The sequence below is a fragment of the Castor canadensis genome, chromosome 7 (genome assembly GCF_047511655.1).
Source record: "Castor canadensis chromosome 7, mCasCan1.hap1v2, whole genome shotgun sequence".
Lineage (NCBI taxonomy): Eukaryota > Metazoa > Chordata > Mammalia > Rodentia > Castoridae > Castor > Castor canadensis.
This window is the reverse complement of record NC_133392.1, coordinates 125,322,442-125,330,154: the sequence shown is the minus strand read 5'-3', so window position 1 is coordinate 125,330,154 and position 7,713 is coordinate 125,322,442. Positions and strand designations below refer to the sequence as shown.

General features: G+C 35.8%; 1 pseudogene; it reads right to left on the bottom strand.

The window, feature by feature from the left end:
• Positions 1-872: 872 nt before the first annotated feature.
• LOC109676087 (selection and upkeep of intraepithelial T-cells protein 1-like) lies at positions 873-7,043 on the bottom strand (annotated as a pseudogene).
• Positions 7,044-7,713: the final 670 nt, after the last annotated feature.

The following is a 7,713-nucleotide window of genomic DNA, read 5'->3' as shown; positions in this document are numbered from 1 at the left end:
TTGCTGTATTCATTTAGAATTGGGATAAGGCTTAGGACAGAAATATCAGAGAACTATTAATGACATCCTAAAGCAAGCTGCTTTTAGGATGAGGCAGGTTTGGGGCTTAGACTAAACTGGCCTTGAGAAATGTAACTCATCTTTCCCTTACTCCATCTTATCCAACAATCAGTGGGCCTTATTAGGGAACAGAAGACAGTTATGCATTTGTCATTACCATTTTATCTGGGTTTGAAAAAGGCTGAGAGGATAGCACTGGATACCACTGAATGGCCTAAGAAATACATTCTTTCGATATAAGAATTTCATAAGTGATATGATCTTTGGAAATACTGAAGATTAGAACCTCTTGTAGCATCATTTTGCTAACTCTTCATAAAAAATATTCCATGATGTGAAGGCTTAAAACAAGTCATGGATATAGTACCTTTTTGGTTAAAATGTAGGATTGAGTTACTATATGGCTTACATTTTGTTTTTTACCATTACTAAATGTAATTTTAGGTGTGAATCTTAAAATCTATGTCCTAATTTTCATCATATAGAAAGTGAGTATTGCAATAACATTTAATTCAAAATGTTTTACAGGGAATAGGGTTTTGAGGATAGGATCATCACTAGTAAAATTCAGTGTTAGCAGCTTTTGATAATGTAATGATTTTTAGTATAAAACTAATTCCTCCCCCTTGAATATAATCCGTTCCAAATGATTTTAAAAACACCTTCTGGATAAAGATGAATAAAATGTGAGGGCCAAAAATATGCCAGTGAAGAACAGGTGAGTAATTAGAGACAATTTGCTTTGCAAAGGTCAATTTAGAAAGCTTTTTACTACAAATCCTCAGGAGCTGCTTGAGAAAACACCTGTGGCCTTAGAAGGCGCAATAATAGTACACATAGAAGCAAATCTGAAAAAAATTGAAATGCATTAAAAATGCAATGAAATAGAGAAATTATTAGAAAATATTTAAAACTTGGGTAGTGTCCAAAGAGAGTTTGCATTTGTAAAACATAATCTAGCAGGAGTGGAAGTTTTGAGTTTGTGGCTTTCTGGTGTGTGTGTTCTTCCCAAGTCCCACAAATACAGTGGTAGAAAATGGTGCCTGTTTAAGTCCAATAGCAGAGTAAAGACCAGAAGAACAGTAGGACCTGTGAAGGGGTACAAGAGTGAGACACCAATCCTTATTTAATAGTTAAGCTATCCATGTTGGGAGGAGCTCCTAGGGGGCCTGAATGTATTCTTAAAAGATTGAGCTGTACCAGAAGAGAGCCGTGAGTTTAGAGCTTTTCTTTTTTTAATTGTTTTATTATTCATATGTGCATACAAGGCTTGGGTCATTTCTCCCCCCTGCCCCCACCCCCTCTCTTACCACCCACTCTGCCCCCTCCCTCTCCCCCCCACCCCCTTAATACCCGGCAGAACTTTTCAAATTGAACATACCTTCGAATCCAAAATCATTAGTTTTCTGTGTCTTAAATTTGCTGTGAGTCCTTCATGCTTACTTCCTCTGAGTATAGCATAGTTGAGAATGAATGAAAACTTTTCTTCTAGGAAAAGTAAACAAATGCATCTCTTTCTGAGGGGACTATTTTCCTGATGCTTTAGTGAGTGATCCCTTTGTAGCTGTGTCTTCCATGTGCACTTCCTGCCCTGATGAGATTCTCATTCCTGTAAATTACATGCATTTTTAATGCATTTCAGTTTTTTTCAAATTTGTTTCTATGTATACTATTATTGAGCCTTCTAAGACCACAGGTGTTTTCTCAGGCAGCTCCTGAGGACTTGTAGTAAAAAGCTTTCTAATTGACCTTTGCAAAGCAAATTGTCTCTAATTACTCACCTGTTCTTCACTGGCATATTTTTGGCCCTCACATTTTATTTATCTTTATCCAGAAGGTGTTTTTTAATCATTTGGAATGGATTATATTCAAGGGGGAAGAATTAGTTTTATACTAAAAATCATTACATTATCAAAAGCTGCTAACACTTACTGAGTTTTACTAGTGATAACCTTATCCCCAAAACCCTATTCCCTGTAAAACACTTTGAATTAAATGTTATTGCAATACTCACTTAGTGTGAGGCTGGCAAAATGTGTGTAGAGGCCATTCTCTACACACTACTTCTTTCCATCTGTTCTGTCTCATGACTAAAAGGGAAGAGGCAGAGCTCAGGATTCCCATCCCTTGCAAAGGCTCAGACACAGGTCTCCGGGGATTATAATAAGGTCAGTCCCCACTCAATTCTTCCATTCTTGTGTCTAAACTATCATAATAGAAATAATGCTGAATTCTCCATTATACTTGCTGGGTCTGGTAGCAAGACTAGAGTGATAAATGTGTTCAAGTTTTCCTCTTCTTCTGTTCCCACGAGCAAGCCTCTACTTTGGCTTACTGGCTTGTTCATTCTGGGATGATGCCTGTCATTTTGTCTGGAAATCTTGTGTCTTTCTTCCCAGAGAGGGAACAATTCTATGCCACCTGGAATATGCCATTATGTCCCACACTACTATATGAGGAAATTAATCCAGGAATCTGCTCTAGGACCAATCAAGGGTTCTGGTATACTATTTTGGGTATATTTGGGGTAGCATAAACCTGGATTGAGCTGATGCTTTCCTTGCATGTAATTTATAGGAATGAGAGTCTCATGGCTTTGGAACTAATCCTAAACCCAGATAAACTCCACTGAAACCCAGTGAGCTCAAAACAGACTTTTGCCAGATCATGAATCAGATTTCGGCAAAGTCCCAAGTAAGATTAAATTTATCATGATCTTTTCTTTATCATTACTTTGACTCTTTTCCATGCATTCTAATATTCAGTGAATAGAACATACTGTCTCCTTGAGATGTCTCTACTGCCTAGGACTACAACATTTTCTCCAAAGTATATGTTAAGTTCAATTCATTTAAAGCATTTTAAAAAAATTCGTATCTACTTTAAGAAGTACTAAAGCAGGAAATATGCCTCTTGTTATTTAGTGAAGTTGTAAATAAATTAAAAGTATTTTCCCTTTTTATATACATAGACACACACACACACACACACAAACTTTATGGATAGAAGGTAGCAAGGTTTTTTTTTCTTTATCTCCTATGATAATTTATATTCCTGTTTCTGAAACAACTATAATATAAAACTTTGGTTTATTTTTTCTAGATTTTACTGAGTGAGAAATGAGATCAAATGAGAAAATAAATGCAAAAGTTTTTTTTGCCAGTATTGGAGTTTGAACTCAGGACTTCATGCTTAGTAAGGCAGGCACTTTTCTACTTGGGCCACACCTCCAGCCCCTTTTGCTCCCTTATTTTGGAGATAAGATCTTTCTTTTAGTCTGGGCTGACCTTGACTGCATTTCTCCTATTTTAAGCTCCCCACCATAGCTGGGGGGAAAAATATCCACTTTTTTCCCAATTGAGATGAGGTTTTGAAAACTTTTTTTGCTTCAGATAGTCTGGAACCACGATCCTCTGGATCTCAGCCTCCTGCATAACTATGCCCAGCTATTATTGGTTGAGATGGGGTCTTGTAAGCTTTTTTCCAGGGTTGGCTTTGAATTGCTCTCTTCCTGATTTCAGCTTCTCAAGTAGCTAGGATTAAAGGCATAAGCTACTAGTGCCCAACTGCAAAAATGTTTTGAACATACAAAAAATGTTAGGAGAATTATTCCTATTATAATTATCTTAAACTATATATCAGATGCTTCTCAGCATCTGCCTATAATGTATAGGAGATGAGGTCAGACAGGGAATGTGGCAAAGATAAACATTGTGCAGCATTTTATTCTAAACACAATGGGGAACAACTTCAGGATTTGAACAGAGGGTAATGTTTTATGTTTTAAATAAGTCCTCTATCTACAGATTGAGTATATACCATCACAGGGATAGAACTAGAAGAACTTTCAAGTTGCTATTGCTAAAATGCAGACCATGGATGATAGTGTCTCAAGATTGTAAAGCAGCAGTAAGATAGCGAGAAGTGACAAGACTATGATATATTTCAAAGGCAGATCTAGGATTATTTCTGTACAGATGCATTGTAGAATATGATAGAAAAGTGCGAGTAAAGAATGACTTCAAGGATATTTTTTTTCTGAGAAATTGAAAATATGAAGTGCAAGTGGGAAGGAGGTAAATCAAACAAGTTGACAGGTATCCAGGAGTTTAGTTTTTGATATATTGGTTTGAGATCTGCAGCATTTCTGTATTGTTAATAATGAGTTTGCAGCTGAGAAGAGAGGTCTGGACATGAGTTATAGTTTGAGGAATTATCATCATATTGATAGTTCTTGAAAGCATGAGGCAGAAGAAAATCTCAGAAGAGTAAAGCCTTAAAATCTATGCCCTGGAAACTCCAACATTGAGAAGACAGAATGAAAAAAATGAAGGTAGCAGAGAAAATAAGGACAACAAGCCATGAGAAAGTAATGCCTTAGAAACCATGTTAAGAAAGAACTGAAATCTTCTGTTTAGTTTATAAATTGTATGACAATAGCTGTCATTGAAAAGCAAATACACAGATCTCACCTGATAGGACAAGATTTTTCTTTCCTGCTGATCAGTTATGGGGTTTGTAAGGCAGCAAGTGACATTCCTGTGGGAGCTCTCTAAGGAGAAGGGTCATCTTCATATTGAACAATTTGTCTCCACCCTGTGAATGGGATTTTGATGTAGGTGGAATGATCTCTCCTCTGCTGTCTCTCCATTCTACTTGAGACTGTGGGAACCAACCTCCTGAATGACACTCCACTATCAGTCCTTTGGTAAAAGGAGAATGCACAGTAATCTCTATGTCTGGGCTTGTGGCTGTTTGGAAACAAAGGGGAAAACAGTATTTTTAGGTGAAGAAAAAGGGAAACAAAATGGAGAAATAAAAGCCCCCTTTCCATATTTTAACTTTAGTGTCCTTAGACATATTAATAATCAAAACCTTATGGACTCTGATTGCCAGGAGAAGCTAAGAAAAAGGGAAGGAGGATAAGCTAGATGGAAGGACTCTGGTAAGAAATTAATGACTTGTCCTAAGTTAGGTGAAGAAATGCCTGTTGGCTTCCTTTATTCATTAATTAAAAATATTTATTTGTTACTTAATAAATTTAAGAGATTTAATTAGGTCCCTAGATTATAACAATGAGCAGAAAACAATCAAGGTTTCAGTGTTCATAGAATTCATGCTTAAAGTTTTTTCTTCTATCTTTATTGCTAGTCACTTTTGGGCCACCATGATGAACTACTGTCAATTACATATGTAATTACATTGCATATGTAAGCTTACAACTTTAATTGAAACTTTAATAGAGACTTGCTCAATATGTGGGCAAAAATAGAATGAGAAGAGATTTAAACTATAACCCCAAAGTATCTTTTGTTAATAAAACCTTCTGCACTAATAGTTATGTTCTTTATCTGTGCTATATAATACAATAGCTACTTGGAACATGAGACTTCTAAGCACCTGAGATGGAACTGATAACACTTAGGAGCTGAATGTTTAATTAATTTTTTCAATTAAAATTAAATATAAATTTAAGTGGTCACATGACATTGGATAGCTCAGCTCTAGGCTATAGAGTTGGGTGTCATATAATATCCAATAAAGATGCTTAATGTAAGAGGGCATGGAGCATTGTACTAAAGTGTGCATATTTAGGAAACCCTTCAGTTTCCTTCCAGTCTTCCATTCTCCCTCCATTTCTCTGTCATTCAGAATAATTTAAAGTGTTAAGAGGTTAACTTAAATGCTGTGTAGCTGCATATATCCACATATAGGATATGTATCTGAGGATTGTAGACAAAGCCTTTTGAAATAGATTTAGGAAAAGTAATCTGGCACTAAGTAGTCAGTGACCTATTGAGGAAGAAATGGGAATAAGCATTATCATTAAGGAGACATTTCTAAAGAATCGGTTTGATAGAAGTGAGTGGTGCCACAAAGGGAATTCTGAAGGCATCGTAGAGATGTGGGAAAAAAATAAAGGTGGGACAGATTTTTGTTCTGCATTTTGCAAGTTAAAGACAGAGATCTTGGAATTCCAGCAAAATATTCTCACATCTTTTTCAAGCTCATGAAAAAAGGCATGCATTTGAATGGTGTATCCCTGTAACTTATATGTACTGCAACTGATAAAAGTGTGTTAGCAATGAAAAACGATCAGCTTTTTCAAGTGATAATCATAATTATTTCTTCAGTCTTTGACATTTTCTTAACTAATAATCTAGATGAATAAAGGCGCATTTATTTAGCTCTCTGACTACTAATATTGTTTTCAAAACTTTTTTTAAAACCAATGCCACCTTGATTGTCAGATTATACATGATGTTTGAGAGTGGTATTTTTTACTTATTAAAGGTGATTTTCTCCAGAAAAACAAAATAATCAGGTTGCATATAAAAATCATAATAAATTATGATTCATCACTGAAGTGTTGTCAGAAATGATTTAGAGGATAATAACAAACCCTAAAAGGAATTTGTTGACATGCTGGAAATTTAACAATGTGTGTAGATATAAAAAAGAAGGTATTTACTGATAGAGCTGATATCTGCACAGACATAATTTGCATTTTCAATTCTCTATCCAGTTTAAAACTAAATGCCTAAGTTTGAACTTGCTAATCAAAACATGTTATACGGAAATAATCAGAATCACTAAGAAATCTCTTAATACTCAAGCTCAAATGGGTTGAAAATCATGGATGTACAGATTTACCAGTGACCTTCACTTCTGTGATGTCCTCTTCATAGAAATCACCATCTTTGAAGATGCAGTGGTACTGTCCATTATCATCAACACTGACATTAAAGATCCTGAGGGTCACTTTACCTTCTCCAATGGCATCTTTCACCAGTTCTGTTCACTCCACATACGTCAAACAGGTTTTTACCATCTTTGTACAGGTGAATAGAGTGTGTGTAGCGGTTCTGGAACCAGTGAGTCTCCATGTGCTGTGGACTGTGTGGTGGAGATAACTGACAACTGAGCTCAACTTTTCCACCCAATGAAGCCAAGACTGGTCCTTCTAAGCCATGCACCATGTATTGTTAGGATAAGGGAAATGATTGCCAAAAAGTGAGAGTATAAGTCAGGACACAGTTTCCATTTATTTATTTTTAATTAATTGCAGAAGTAATGGGTTTCATTCTAACATTTTCATACTTGAATACTATGTACTTCAATTATATTCACCCTCCATCACCCTTTCTTGTCTCCCTCCTTTTTTTCACTTGTTCCTTCAAACAGTCCCCTTCTAATTTCATGTCCTTTAAAAAAATCTAGGCTCCATGTATGAGAGAAATCAAGTGACATTTGTCTTTCTGAGTCTGGCTTATTTTACTTTACATGATGATCTCCAGTTCCATTCATTTTCCTGCAAATGACACAATTTGTTCTTTTTATGGCTGAGCAATAGTCCATTGTGTACATACATTTCCTTTATCCATTCATCTTTTGATGGACACCTACGCTGATTCCACAACTTGGCTATTGTGAAGTGTGGCTATAAACTTTATGTGCAGGTATGCTTTCTTGTATACTGACTTTATTTCTTTCATTATATACTCAGGAGTGGTAGAGCAAGATCATATGTTTGTTCTAGTTTTAGTTTTTGAGAACCTCCATACCAATTTCCAAAGTGGCACTCATTTTTTAAAATCAATTTGTTTCTGTGTCTGTTTCTCTGTTTCTCTCTTCCTCCTAGCAATGTGAGGT